Source organism: Miscanthus floridulus, chromosome 9 (assembly GCF_019320115.1).
Source record: "Miscanthus floridulus cultivar M001 chromosome 9, ASM1932011v1, whole genome shotgun sequence".
NCBI classification, from domain to species: Eukaryota; Viridiplantae; Streptophyta; class Magnoliopsida; order Poales; family Poaceae; genus Miscanthus; species Miscanthus floridulus.
Genome location: NC_089588.1, coordinates 130499995 through 130516067, shown reverse-complemented (window position 1 = coordinate 130516067; position 16073 = coordinate 130499995). Strand labels below are relative to the sequence as shown.

At 46.6% G+C, this 16073-nt stretch overlaps 2 long non-coding RNA genes across 2 annotated transcripts; both read right to left on the bottom strand.

Moving 5' to 3' along the window:
• Positions 1–2594: 2594 nt before the first annotated feature.
• Positions 2595–3380, bottom strand: LOC136484408 (uncharacterized). Its single transcript, XR_010765932.1, has 3 exons — positions 3259–3380; positions 2987–3178; positions 2595–2721 (listed from the first exon to the last, which is right to left on the bottom strand). It is a non-coding gene; the product is annotated as an uncharacterized lncRNA (long non-coding RNA).
• A 2143-nt stretch (positions 3381–5523) lies between these two features.
• On the bottom strand, positions 5524–6272 carry LOC136484412 (uncharacterized). Its single transcript, XR_010765935.1, has 3 exons — positions 6188–6272; positions 5916–6107; positions 5524–5650 (listed from the first exon to the last, which is right to left on the bottom strand). It is a non-coding gene; the product is annotated as an uncharacterized lncRNA (long non-coding RNA).
• Between the last annotated feature and the right edge of the window lie 9801 nt (positions 6273–16073).

The following is a 16073-nucleotide window of genomic DNA, read 5'->3' as shown; positions in this document are numbered from 1 at the left end:
CGGATGTGGACTTTGCCGAGTGCCTATCTTTTGCCGATTGTTTTTTTCTCGTTTGCCGATGGCCAAACTTTGCCGAGTGTTTTTTGCATCTTTTGCCGGGTGTTTCAGACTCGGCAAATAGCTTCTTTGCCGAGTGCCCGATAGAATGCACTCGGCAAAGAACTTGGCACATGGCAAGCTTGGACATTCCGGTAGTGTTTTGTGGTCTTCAAAGCCATGTTCGGTGAGGATGTGTTGTAGGTGTTCCTTTTCTTTACCATCGTCTATTCGGTGAGATTTTCAAGCTCCCGCAAGCAATGGATGATCGAAGGAAGAAGATGACCGATTTGATTTTTTATGTACTCTTATTTTTTAGAGGTCGTTTTATGTCTTATTGTCTATCTTCTGTACTAGTCTTTGTTTTTCTAGATATATATCAGATATGAGACACTCTTTTGAGTGTCATTATAAAAAAAAAATTGCACTGTGCTACCTTTATGCACTGTGCCAGCTTACCCTACAGTGGTAGTAGTGCCATAGCTCCTCCATCGCTTGTTTCAAGATTACTTCAAAGCTCCTTGCACCGAAGGGAAAACCCAAACTTTTATTTAAACGATAAGATTACTTCAAAGCTCATTGCACCAAAGCAAAGACATTAATATTATGACAATAATGAATTCTTATGTGTTCATTTTATGCAAACAATAAGATTATTTCCTATTAAGTATTTACAACACCATAAATGTTCAATCACATAAGCCATTAAAATTTGAAAGGAATATATTTGTATAGTATACATATATTGGTGCCATGATCAGTGTTGATCCTTTTCTTCACAAATTTAGTCAAACACGAGATAGTTTGACTAGAAATAATTCGATGTAGAACATTGACGTTTTCGAGACAGAGGGAGTGATGTCCTCATTAATTTATTGACAAGCGATGACAACGCCCCAGCCTTTGACGTCATCGGTTACTGGACCACGCACTAGAGCGACACACACTAGTGATTAAACTAGTCATAACTGGAATCTTCATCAGTTTTTAATTTCTCGCTGAGGATGAAACTAGCTCTTGCACGAAGACACCAATCATGTATGTGCCTAACTGGAAAAAGCGGACCATATATATGCTTTTAGCTAGCACAAGTCGAGTCAAGGTCGCTTTATTATACGAATGCATGTTGTTCCATTTGCCACTTGTGTCCAAGCTAGGGTAGGTGTTGACGTGGTGGCGGCCAAGCACGATATTACTATAATAATACGTATGTGTCCAAGCTATAGGATCGCATCTTCGCCCCTGCAATGAAATGTATGTTGAGCGCTAGGGTGCAAGGTATACGCATACAGACACTTTTAAAAAATATATAATTCATACTCCATTCTAGAAAAGGGAATATATACTTAGTAATTATTAGGTTGATGAGCGCCTCTACTTCTAGATTTGCTGTCCCGGGACTGAACCCAACCGGGACGACGTTCGATCTGGCGTCGGTGAAGGTCCAGTGAGGGCATGGTTAGTCAGATTTGTTGGTTCTTTTCAGATATTGGCAGTTGATGTGTTTATCTTGGGAAGGAGTTGGCTGACTTTAGATGCGATGATTTCAGCATGTTCTTTTGGTCTATTCGACAGCAAGGCCCGATATTTTCAACACTTTGTTCTGATGGTGAAGAAGCAAGCCTGTGTTCCTTAGAGGATTCCTCGATCCCATATTCTTTCAGTGGGTACTAGATCTCGTTGTCATCAGCGAGTGGCTTTCACTACCGGAATGCCCAGGTTTGCCGTGTGAACACGGCACACGGCGAAGCCCAAAAAACACTCGACAAAGGCTTTGCCGAGTGTTACACTCGGCAAACAGCACACGGTGTATACAGTGCCGGCAAAAGTTTTTTTGCCGTGTGTTTTTTATCGGACACTTGAAAAAGACTTTACCGAGTGCTAAAACCGACGCTCGGCAAAAAAATGCAATGTGAGGGCGCGGAGATGGTCACGGCGCGTTTGCCGAGTGTCTAACGGCCTTGGCACTCGGCGAACATGCCCTTGTTGACGGAGTGTCTAACGGCCTTGGCACTCGGCAAACATGCCCTTGTTTGCTGAGTGCCAAACGGCCTTGGCACTCGGCAAACATGCCCTTGTTTTCCGAGTGCCCTGGCCCTCGGCAAATATGCCTTTCTTTGTCGAGTGTCCCGGCCCTGACACTCGGCAAACATGACTTCTTTGCCAAGTGTCATATCCCAGACACTCGACAAAGACTGGCCATTCTAGGCCTAGATTTTGGCCTCTTTGCCGAGTGTCAAGTGACACTAGGCAAAGATGGTCATTTTAGGCCCAGAGTGCACATATTTTTGCCACGTGGCCTCTTTGCCGAGTGTATTTCGCATGGCACTCGGCAAATAGCCCTTTTGCCGAGTGTAACACTCGGCAAAGCTACCATATATATCCATTTTATTTGGTTCGGTCACATATAACGTACATCACTCAAATAAACATTACATCCACCACATATAGTTCACAATAAGCATCACATGCAGTTCATATAGATATATCGACAAAACATCACATATGCAAATGAAGCTCACAATCACAAATGCAAATAAACTTCAAATCACATGTAGGTTTGTTGGTTTGATCATAGTCGCTCTCCAGACTCATCAGAAATGCAAATAAACATAGTCACTATGACCACGGTGACCAATGTGACCACGGTCGGTCATAAGGCTCATTCGATGCCGCGGATTGATTCTGCACAAAGGAGAAGAGATAAATCATTCACAGTGATTGAGAACGAAACATACAAGTATTAGAAATAAACAAGCAACTAGAAATAGTGATTAATTCTGCGGAAACTAAAAATAGCAAAGTTACAGTGATTGAGAATGAAACAGTGATTACAAGGTTAACTACAAACTAGAAATTAGAAACTAGAAACATACGCACATCACAATGGAGCAAAGATTGATTCTGCATAAACCAGAAACGATGATTATATGGTTGTGAAGTGACTCACAGTGCCGGAAACAGTATTTGGAGCAGGTTGAGGAGGAGCGACCGGCATCGGTGTCGAAGGTTGACCGACTGCTGCGTAAACACCCCACATCATTTCAAACAGCTGGGCTCGCTCAGCATCCATCGTCTGCCGCTCTACCTCCATCGTCACCGCTAGCTCCTCCCGTAGCCTCGTTTCTTGTTCCAGCTGGGCCTACAATATTTGATCCCAATGTTAAAATGCAATGTAAAAGTATGTAAAAATCAATGAACGATGAATAAAACAGAAATAACCTGGAGTGCCTCCATCTGGAACCGTGTAGAGTCCCACCGTTGGTGTATCGCCGGGCTGGAACTCATGCTCCGTGCTCGAAGCTGGGAGAGAGTGGGAGTACTGGCCATGTCGATTGTGCCATCGCCAATCCAGAACTGGCAATGCTTCTTACATCCTCCGGCCCTCATGACCACTTCTCCATCAAGGTCATGGGCGCTCAGATCGTACTCTGGGGCCATGGACCGCCATTGCCATCTAGGTGTATCCTTCGAGGCGACCATGGACGGACTCGTTTCTGTAGGCCGAGGGCGGGTCATCCGGATTGTAGGCGACGTCGGCGGTCGCCTTGCCCTTGTGGGCTAAAGCATATGCCTTGAACTGCGAGCAAGGCTCTCCACCATGTGCCGCCGACCAGAAAAAAAAGCAATATGATTGATACTAGTGGATTCGTCAAGTGCCGTTAGCATGGAATAGGAAACTTGTCATTCCAAATTTAGTCAAACACGAGATAGTTTGATTAGGAATAATTCGATGTAGAACATTGAGGTTTTCGAGACAGAGGGAGTGATGTCCTCATTAATTTATTGACAAGCGATGACGACGCCCCAGCCTTTGACGTCATCGGTTACTGGACCACGCACAAGAGCGACACACACTAGTGATTAAACTACTCATAACTGGAATCTTCATCAGTTTTTAATTTCTTTCTGAAGATGAAACTAGCTCTTGCACGAAGACACTAATCATGTATGTGCCTAACTGGAAAAAGCGGACCATATATATGCTTTTAGCTAGCACAAGTCGAGTCAAGGTCGCTTTATTATACGAATGCAGGTTGTTCCATCTGCCACTTGTGTCCAAGCTAGGGTAGGTGCTGACGTGGGGGCGGCCAAGCATGATGTTACTATAATAATACGTATGTGTCCAAGCTATACGATCGCATCTTCGCCCCTGCAATGAAATGTATGTTGAGCGCTAGGGTGCATGCATACGCATACAGACACTTTTAATAAATATATAATTCGTACTCCATTCTAGAAAAGGGAATATACTTAGTAATTTTTAGGTTGATGAGCGCCTCTAGTTCTAGATTGGCAGTCCCGGTTGGAAAACCGGGACTAAACCCAACCGGGACGACGTTCGATCTGGCGTCGTCGAAGGGCCAGTGAGTGCATGGTTAGTCAGATTTGTTGGTTCTTTTCAGATATTGGCAGTTGATGTGTTTATCTTGCCTAGGAGTTGGCTGACTTTAGATGCGATGATTTCGGCATCTTCTTTTGGTCTATTCGACAGCAAGGCCCGATATTTTCAACACTTTGTTCTGATGGTGAAGAAGCAAGCCTGTGTTCCTTAGAGGATTCCCCCAGCCCATATTCTTTCAGTGGCTACTAGATCTCGTTGTCATCAGCGAGTGGCTTTCACTACCGGAATGCCCAGGTTTGCCGTGTGTCCACGGCACACGGCGAAGAGCAAAAAAACACTGGACAAAGGCTTTGTCGAGTGTTACACTCGGCAAACAGCACACGGCGTACACATTACCGGCAAAAGTTTCTTTGCCGAGTGTTTTTTATCGGGCACTTGGAAAAGACTTTGCCGAGTGCTAAAACTGACGCTCGGCAAAAAAAATGCAATGTGACGGCGCGGACACGGTTACGGCGCATTTGTCGAGTGTCTAACGGCCTTGGCACTCGACAAACATGCCCTTGTTTGCCGAGTGTCTAACGGCCTTGGCACTCGGCAAACATGCCCTTGTTTGCTGAGTGCCTAACGGCCTTGGCACTCGGCAAACATGCCCTTGTTTGCCGAATGCCCCGGCCCTGACACTCAGCAAACATGCCTTTCTTTGCCAAGTGTCCCGGCCCTAACACTCGGCAAACATGACTTATTTGCCGAGTGTCACATCCCGGACACTCGGCAAAGACTGGCCATTCTAGGCCTAGATTTTGGCCTCTTTGCCGAGTGTCACAGTGACACTCGGCAAAGATGGTCATTTTAGGCCCAGAATGCATAGATTTTTGCCACATGGCTTCTTTGCCGAGTGTATTTCGCATGGCACTCGGCAAATAGCCCTTTTGCCGAGTGTAACACTCGGCAAAGCTACCATATATATCCATTTTATTTGGTTCGGTCACATATAACGTACCACACTCAAATAAACATTACATCCACCACATATAGTTCACAATAAGCATCACATGCAGTTCATATAGATATATCGACAAAACATCACATATGCAAATGAAGCTCACAATCACAAATGCAAATAAACTTCAAATCACATGTAGGTTTGTTGGTTTGATCATAGTCGCTCTCCAGACTCATCAGAAATGCAAATAAACATAGTCACTATGACCACGGTGACCAATGTGACCACGGTCGGTCATAAGGCTCATTCGATGCCGCGGATTGATTCTGCACAAAGGAGAAGAGATAAATCATTCACAGTGATTGAGAACGAAACATACAAGTATTAGAAATAAACAAGCAACTAGAAATAGTGATTAATTCTGCGGAAACTAAAAATAGCAAAGTTACAGTGATTGAGAATGAAACAGTGATTACAAGGTTAACTACAAACTAGAAATTAGAAACTAGAAACATACGCACATCACAATGGAGCAAAGATTGATTCTGCATAAACCAGAAACGATGATTATATGGTTGTGAAGTGACTCACAGTGCCGGAAACAGTATTTGGAGCAGGTTGAGGAGGAGCGACCGGCATCGGTGTCGAAGGTTGACCGACTGCTGCGTAAACACCCCACATCATTTCAAACAGCTGGGCTCGCTCAGCATCCATCGTCTGCCGCTCTACCTCCATCGTCACCGCTAGCTCCTCCCGTAGCCTCGTTTCTTGTTCCAGCTGGGCCTACAATATTTGATCCCAATGTTAAAATGCAATGTAAAAGTATGTAAAAATCAATGAACGATGAATAAAACAGAAATAACCTGGAGTGCCTCCATCTGGAACCGTGTAGAGTCCCACCGTTGGTGTATCGCCGGGCTGGAACTCATGCTCCGTGCTCGAAGCTGGGAGAGAGTGGGAGTACTGGCCATGTCGATTGTGCCATCGCCAATCCAGAACTGGCAATGCTTCTTACATCCTCCGGCCCTCATGACCACTTCTCCATCAAGGTCATGGGCGCTCAGATCGTACTCTGGGGCCATGGACCGCCATTGCCATCTTGGTGTATCCTTCGAGGCGACCATGGACGGACTCGTTTCTGTAGGCCGAGGGCGGGTCATCCGGATTGTAGGCGACGTCGGCGGTCGCCTTGCCCTTGTGGGCTAAAGCATATGCCTTGAACTGCGAGCAAGGCTCTCCACCATGTGCCGCCGACCAGAAAAAAAAGCAATATGATTGATACTAGTGGATTCGTCAAGTGCCGTTAGCATGGAATAGGAAACTTGTCATTCCAAATTTAGTCAAACACGAGATAGTTTGATTAGGAATAATTCGATGTAGAACATTGAGGTTTTCGAGACAGAGGGAGTGATGTCCTCATTAATTTATTGACAAGCGATGACGACGCCCCAGCCTTTGACGTCATCGGTTACTGGACCACGCACAAGAGCGACACACACTAGTGATTAAACTACTCATAACTGGAATCTTCATCAGTTTTTAATTTCTTTCTGAAGATGAAACTAGCTCTTGCACGAAGACACTAATCATGTATGTGCCTAACTGGAAAAAGCGGACCATATATATGCTTTTAGCTAGCACAAGTCGAGTCAAGGTCGCTTTATTATACGAATGCAGGTTGTTCCATCTGCCACTTGTGTCCAAGCTAGGGTAGGTGCTGACGTGGGGGCGGCCAAGCATGATGTTACTATAATAATACGTATGTGTCCAAGCTATACGATCGCATCTTCGCCCCTGCAATGAAATGTATGTTGAGCGCTAGGGTGCATGCATACGCATACAGACACTTTTAATAAATATATAATTCGTACTCCATTCTAGAAAAGGGAATATACTTAGTAATTTTTAGGTTGATGAGCGCCTCTAGTTCTAGATTGGCAGTCCCGGTTGGAAAACCGGGACTAAACCCAACCGGGACGACGTTCGATCTGGCGTCGTCGAAGGGCCAGTGAGTGCATGGTTAGTCAGATTTGTTGGTTCTTTTCAGATATTGGCAGTTGATGTGTTTATCTTGCCTAGGAGTTGGCTGACTTTAGATGCGATGATTTCGGCATCTTCTTTTGGTCTATTCGACAGCAAGGCCCGATATTTTCAACACTTTGTTCTGATGGTGAAGAAGCAAGCCTGTGTTCCTTAGAGGATTCCCCCAGCCCATATTCTTTCAGTGGCTACTAGATCTCGTTGTCATCAGCGAGTGGCTTTCACTACCGGAATGCCCAGGTTTGCCGTGTGTCCACGGCACACGGCGAAGAGCAAAAAACACTGGACAAAGGCTTTGTCGAGTGTTACACTCGGCAAACAGCACACGGCGTACACATTACCGGCAAAAGTTTCTTTGCCGAGTGTTTTTTATCGGGCACTTGGAAAAGACTTTGCCGAGTGCTAAAACTGACGCTCGGCAAAAAAATGCAATGTGACGGCGCGGACACGGTTACGGCGCATTTGTCGAGTGTCTAACGGCCTTGGCACTCGACAAACATGCCCTTGTTTGCCGAGTGTCTAACGGCCTTGGCACTCGGCAAACATGCCCTTGTTTGCTGAGTGCCTAACGGCCTTGGCACTCGGCAAACATGCCCTTGTTTGCCGAATGCCCCGGCCCTGACACTCAGCAAACATGCCTTTCTTTGCCAAGTGTCCCGGCCCTAACACTCGGCAAACATGACTTATTTGCCGAGTGTCACATCCCGGACACTCGGCAAAGACTGGCCATTCTAGGCCTAGATTTTGGCCTCTTTGCCGAGTGTCACAGTGACACTCGGCAAAGATGGTCATTTTAGGCCCAGAATGCATAGATTTTTGCCACATGGCTTCTTTGCCGAGTGTATTTCGCATGGCACTCGGCAAATAGCCCTTTTGCCGAGTGTAACACTCGGCAAAGCTACCATATATATCCATTTTATTTGGTTCGGTCACATATAACGTACCACACTCAAATAAACATTACATCCACCACATATAGTTCACAATAAGCATCACATGCAGTTCATATAGATATATCGACAAAACATCACATATGCAAATGAAGCTCACAATCACAAATGCAAATAAACTTCAAATCACATGTAGGTTTGTTGGTTTGATCATAGTCGCTCTCCAGACTCATCAGAAATGCAAATAAACATAGTCACTATGACCACGGTGACCAATGTGACCACGGTCGGTCATAAGGCTCATTCGATGCCGCGGATTGATTCTGCACAAAGGAGAAGAGATAAATCATTCACAGTGATTGAGAACGAAACATACAAGTATTAGAAATAAACAAGCAACTAGAAATAGTGATTAATTCTGCGGAAACTAAAAATAGCAAAGTTACAGTGATTGAGAATGAAACAGTGATTACAAGGTTAACTACAAACTAGAAATTAGAAACTAGAAACATACGCACAGCATAAAGGAGAAAAGATTGATTCTGCATAAACCAGAAACGGTGATTATAAGGTTGTGAAGTGACTCACAGTGCCGGAAACAGTATTTGGAGCAGGTTGAGGAGGAGGGACTGGCATCGGTGGCGAAGGTTGACCGACTGCTGCGTAAACACCCCACATCATTTCAAGCAGTTGGGCTCGCTCAGCATCCATCGTCTGCCGCTCTGCCTCCGTCGTCACCGATAGCTCCTCCCGTAGCCTCGTTTCTTGTTCCAGCTGGGCCTACAATATTTGATCCCAATGTTAAAATGCAATGTAAAAGTATGTAAAAATCAATGAACGATGAATAAAACAGAAATAACCTGGAGTGCCTCCATCTGGAACCGTGTAGAGTCCCGCCGTCGGCGTATCGCCGGGCTGGAACTCGTGCTCCGTGCTCGAAACTGGGAGAGAGTGGGAGTATTGGCCGTGTCGATTGTGCCGTCGCCAATCCAGAACCGGCCATGGTTCTTGCCTCCTCCGGCCCTCATGACCACTTCTCCATCAAGGTCATGGGCGCTCGGATTACTCTAGGGCCATGGCCGCCATTGCCATCGAGGTGTATCCATCGAGGCGACTGTGGATGGACTCGTTTCTGTACGCCGAGGGCGGGTCATCCGGATTGTGGGCGACGTCGGCGGTCGTCTTGCCCTTGTGGGCTAAAGCACATGCCTTGAACTGCGAGCAAGGCTCGCCACCATGTGCCGCCGACTGAAAAAAAAACATGATAGATACTAGTGGAGTCGTGAAGTGCCGTTAGAATGGAATTGGAAACTTGTCATTCCAAATTTAGTCAAACACGAGATATAGTTTGACTAGGAATAATTCGATGTAGAACATTGAGGTTTTCGAGACAGAGGGAGTGATGTCCTCATTAATTTATTGACAAGCGATGACGACGCCCCAGCCTTTGACGTCATCGGTTACTGGACCACGCACTAGAGCGAGACACACTAGTGATTAAACTACTCATAACTGGAATCTTCATCAGTTTTTAATTTCTTGCTGAAGATGAAACTAGCTCTTGCACGAAGACACTAATCATGTATGTGCCTAACTGGAAAAAGCGGACCATATATATGCTTTTAGCTAGCACAAGTCGAGTCAAGGTCGCTTTATTATACGAATGCATGTTGTTCCATTTGCCACTTGTGTCCAAGCTAGGGTAGGTGCTGACGTGGGGGCGGCCAAGCATGATGTTACTATAATAATACGTATGTGTCCAAGCTATACTATCGCATCTTCGCCCCTGCAATGAAATGTATGTTGAGCGCTAGGGTGCATGCATACGCATACCGACACTTTTAATAAATATATAATTCGTACTCCATTCTAGAAAAGGGAATATACTTAGTAATTTTTAGGTTGATGAGCGCCTCTAGTTCTAGATTCGCAGTCCCGGTTGGAAAACCGGGACTAAACCCAACCGGGACGACCACTACTGGAGGCTAGCCCTCGGCAAAGGCCCAGAAACCCTCGGCAAAGGCTTTGCCGAGGGCTGCCCTCGGCAAAGACCCCTCGGGGAATTTTTAGACGGCGAAGGGGTCTTTGCCGAGGGCCCTTTATCGGGCACTCGGCAAAGCGTTTGCCGAGGGCCAGGACGGCCCTCGGCAAAGAAAAGAAGCCGTCAGGCGCCGGTGCCATTGGCAGTTTCTTTGCCGAGGGCCGACCCTCGGCAAAGAAATGGTTTTTTTTTGAATTTGTTTGCCGAGGGCCGACCCTCGGCAAATAAATTTTTTTATTTTTTTTAAAAAACCTTTGCCGAGGGCCTCCTCCCTGGCCCTCGGCAAAGAAATTTTCAGGATTTTTCCCAAAAAAAATCTTTGCCGAGGGCTATTGCCAGGGCCCTCGGCAAAAGTTTTTTTTTAAAAAAAAATTTCTTTGCCGAGGGCCGGCCCTCGGCAAAGAAATGGTTTTTTTGAATTTTTTTTTAAAACCCTTTGCCGAGGGCCTGCTCCCTGGCCCTCGACAAAGAAATTTTCAGGATTTTTTTCCAAAAAAATCTTTGCCGAGTGCTATTGCTTGGGCCCTCGGCAAAGGACCCTTCTTTGCCGAGGGCCTTGGTCATTGCCCTCGGCAAAGAGGCAGAAATTTAAATTTTTTTTTTGTTTTTTGCATTCCATCGACACAAGCATTTCATATATATACATATATATATCACATAGAACCCATTTTCTCACAATATATCACAACCATAATTGTGAACCACAAATCACAATATATTACAACGACAAGTCACATGTTCATCATCATTCACATGTTTATTACGACAAGTTAATGAAATCCCAGCACAAGTCACAACCATAAATCACAAATCACGCTAAAGTCCAACCACATCACCTAGCACGAGTCCTCATCAAGCTAGCCTATGAGACGATGGTGAAGGAAAAGCAGGATCACCCGGTGACGCACTAGCGGGTTGATTGGAACCCGCGGACGGAAGCTGCACAAAGGAGCAGAGATTGCATGTGTGAGTAATCCGGGAAAACAGTTTTGGAACTTAGAGATTGCATCTAGTATTGTAGGAATACAAAAAGATTAGACTCAATTGAAAATTTCAGTAGCACCTCCCCTGCACGGGGAGGTTTCCAAAACCTGCAAGAAGCGACGGCACGAACACCGACATCCACAACGGCACGAACGCCGACATCCACAACGGCACGAAGGCCGACATACAAGCAAAGCACAAGCGAAAAGTGAACTTTCATACTTACAGGAGTAGCTGCAGGAGTAGGAGGTGGAGGAGCTGAAAACTGCACAGGTACACCCGATGCTTGCCCAAGACTTTGCATGATCACCATCATCTCCGCCATCTGCTTCTACGCGGCCTCGAACGCGACCTTCTGGGCCTGCAGCTGTGTGGTTAGCTCCACTTTCTGCTCTTGACTTTGCATTTTTGTTTCTTGCAGCTCGGCCTGCAATATTTCACTCCAATGTATCAGTAATGCAAATCTAATTTAGGTGTGTAAATATCTACGTACGATGAGTAAAACAGGAATTACCTGGAGTGCTTGGACCTGCTGCAGTGCTGGAGAAGGCCGTGGACGTATGGGCTGGCTGGAGCTCGTGCTCCGTGCTCGGATAGCGTCGAGGGAGGGAACAGTGGTGGAGTCGATGGCGCCGTCTGCAATCCACAGCCGCCCGTGCTTCTTGCCTCCTCCGAGCCTCATGATCGCCTCTGCATCAATGGGCTTAGTGCGCACATTGTAATCTTCCCCATAGATCTCCCTTACCGTTGACATGTACTCTTAGACTTTAGTGTACACGTTTGGGTCAGAGTACACCTAGGGCGGGGCAGCCGGGTCGAAGGAGATAGAGGACGACGCCCTACCCATGTGGGACATAGCCCACGCAGAGAACTCCGGGACCTCCTCGCCCGGGTGCGCAGCCTCCTGCGAGAAAGACGGGAAGATGGTGAGAAATCAAGCAGAATTGAGCGTCAAAATAAATGAAAGAAATCACTTACGTATGCTTGTTTGTATCCGGGGAGGCTACGGCTGCCTTGATGGTGAGTTGGACCTTGCCTCATCAGACACTGTTCCCGCTGCCTCTCGTGCGTGCCAACAAAGTCCTGTGATAACCACTTATCCACGATCATGGCCCAGCACTCGGGATACGATCGGCACCACCAGGGAATCACCTACAAGTCATCGAGTATTTGACATATAAGAAGATGAAATTGAACCTACTTAATATCAAAACGAATCATTATGAATGTTATTCGCCTACCTCAAGGTACTAGTCCCGGGTCAGCGTAATCCGTCTTGCTTGAGGCTTGGGGAGGGACTGCCTAAGTACCGACCTGTAGTAGTCTATGTGGGACTGGACGCGCCCATGGTGGTGCATCTCGGTGACGTACTTCCTACAAGCTGCGGCAGCCGCCCGATCCGCCTGGGCCTCAAGTCCTTCTTCGGCCTTGAAATATTGCTGCATACAAAACCGATGTATCCATTCATTATTTCAATAAAAGATTTAACCAATGAATGCGATGTATTAAGCAATGTTGTGCGAGAGAGACTTACCCAAAACTCCGCCAATACTCGCTCCTGCTTGTTGCGGTAAGTGTCATCCGTGACCAGCGCGTACCTGTCCCAGTTGGAGGCCGGCTCCCGCACCACCGGCTCTTCGGACAGTTGCACAATGCCGGGGTACCATTTCCTGCACAAAACACCAAGGATGCTCGCGGGGTTGCGTGCTGGAGTACCCGACAAAACCAACCAGGCCCTGCACAAGTGATTAAGAAAATTTATCAGTTTCTCTTAAGATTTCCAACATATCTTATGAAGTAGTTGTGATAACATCCATAGTTACTTACCTCTTTGCCATAGGCCGAATCACTGAGCGGTTGTGAGGAAGCGAAACCGGAGGGAGGCTCGCGGGACCTCGCTCATAGAGAGTCCAGGTAGCGGTGCCCTCTCCCTTGCCCTCGAGCGCCTCGCCTCCCTCGCCCTCGAGTGCCTCGTCTCCCTTGCCCATCTGCTGACCCCTCTCGTCCTCCGACGAGGACGAGGCTGTGGCCGTCACGTGGTCCTCCTCTAGCACCTCATCATGTGTCAAGGGAGGAGACCGCTGCCTCCTGCGGCGGCTGCCCCTGGTCCTCCTCTCATCACCTCCTGCGGATGCTACCCCGGACGATGACCCCTCACCTCGAAGGAGAGGGCGGTCTCTCCCGTAAACCGAGGGCATGTCACGGCGTGGACGTCTGCTCGCCATCTTTGTCCAATCACCTGCAATCACAAAGAATGAACAAGACTAATTAGTACATATATTAGAAATAGATTCAAAATATATAAACAAAACACAAATTAAAAAACCATAGTATTACATGTATTAGGAATAATCTTCATGATTGGGATCATAGGTCTCATCATCACTGTCAAAATTGTCCAAATGGGCAACACTATCCGAAGGTTCTATGTTGTCATCGTCGTCATTGCCTAGAAGTAATCACTCAAGCATTGCTATGTCCTTGGCATTTACCACCACATCTCCATCGACCTCGTCATCAACCGTTTCGTTGTCTACTTCCATTTCAATTGCTTCGGGTAAGACTATCTCAAACGGGCCTGGTAGCCCATCTTCTTGATAGAACTGTCCATCATATGTGTTTGCGTTGAAGTTGTAATCATCATCGTTTGGGGCAGGTAGTTTACCATGTGGAGATACCTGGTGCACAATAGCCCAACCCTTAAGATCCTCTTTGTCTTGGTTGGCGTATCGAGTATAATACACCTGCATGGCCTGTTGAGCCACAATGTAGACATCTTTTCCAGGATAGATGGAATCTTCTCGAATCTCCACTAGCCCAAGATGAGGGGTTCATCTCGTTGATCGAGGATTAAACCAGTGGCATTTGAACATGACAGGTTTAAGAGGTTCGTCTCCATGAAATGAGAGTTCATAGATTTTTCTCAACTCTACCATGATAGTCAAGGCCATCAGTGCCGGGCGTACAAGCTCTGCTATTTGTGGTTTTTCGTTTGGGCCGAATCTACTCGTAACTTGTTGTGTGGAAGCGATATCCGTTCATGTCATAGCCGGTAAATGACTTCACCCTAACATCATAGCCGCTTGCAACCTGTTTCAACTCGTCGCTCATGGACAAATCGGTCTGGGCCTGCAAGGTGAATCATGATAGATCGTTATATTAATCAAACGTATGATCACCTTGGACGATCGAACGTACGAGCTAAATTGGACATTACCTTTTGTTTGAAGCAAGAAATGAAATTAGGCCTCCCCACTCCCGCACCCCGCGAAACAAGGGTGTCTTGTTCATGCGAGGTCGGATCCCTTGATTGATGCCAGAATTCACGAACAAATTCCCTATCCGAACGAGAATCAATGGGGTTGGATGTAGAATAGTGATGGCATATTGAAATAAGTTCGTTGAGAACTTACTTGATGAACGGCTGCACCTCGGTAAGGTTATTCAACACATATAGCATGATACTGCGCCACTCTTCATTTCCCAATAGCTTTGGGGTTGATCCACTTGCGCTGCCGAGTTGGCCTTGGAAAAGGCTCAGGGTCGATTCATTTTCGCCAGTATTGTAACGAGAGGGTGGATTATGATTGCTAGGAAGGTTCGGCATGTAGTATAGCGTTGTGAAGTTTGCCACCTCCTCCCGAAGGCATGCCTCTGCAATGGAAGCCTCAATTCTGGCTTTATTTGTACATTTTTTGCGAAGAGCCTTTAGACATCTCTCGATTGGATAGCACCAACGGGCCTGCACGGGCCCCCCCAAACATGCCTCGGATGGGAGGTGCACAATCAGATGTTGCATCGGCAAGAAGAAGCCGGGTGGAAAGATCTTCTCCAGCTTACAGAGCAACACAGGTGCCGCTTTTTCCAAGTCCTGAGCGACAGTCCGAGATATCTCCTTGGCACAAAGCTGGCGGAAGAAAAAGCTCAACTCTGCCAGCACTTGCCAGACATGCTCAGGGACATAGCCTCGGACCATCGCCGGAAGAAGCCGCTCAATCCATATGTGGTAGTCATGACTCTTCATCCCATTGACTCGCAGAGTGCCTAAGTTCACTCCCCTGCTAAGATTCGCTGCATATCCATCTGGAAACATTAACATCTGCATCCATTTTAGTACCTCCCTCCTTTGATCGATTTGCAAGACGAAATTGACCTTAGGCCTTTTCCAGTTCTTGTTTCGGCCACTAGGAGTCTACATCGCTTGATTCGGTCTATCGCACAACGTCGCTAGGTCCACTCTAGCCTTAACGTTGTCCTTAGACTTGTCAGTGTCCATGAGAGTTCCCTAAAGTGCCTCGGCGATATTCTTTTCAGTGTGCATTACATTAATGTTATGTGGCAGAAGAAGGTCATCGAAATAGGGGAGTCTCGTCAAGCCGGATTTATGAGTCCACATATGTTCCTCACCATATCCCACAAAACCACCTTCTTCATTGGGCACGAGAGCATCTATCTGAACATTAACCTCGGCACCAGTCCTCAAGTGCGGTTTAGGGTCTGTCACTTTGACACCTTTCATAAAGCTCTTGATGTCTTCTCTAAATTCATGGTTTAGAGGGAGGAACTGACGATGCTGGTCGAACGACGAATACTTGCCATCCTTCTTCAACCAAATGAACCTCACGGCTTCCTTGCATACTGGGCATGGGAACTTCCCGTGAACACACCAGGCGGCGAATAACCCATACGCTAGGAAGTCATGCAGGGAGTAGTGGTACCAAACGTGCATTTTGAAGCTTGTCTTTGTAGCTCGATCGTATGTCCATACCCCCTTCTCCCAAGCGTGGATCAATT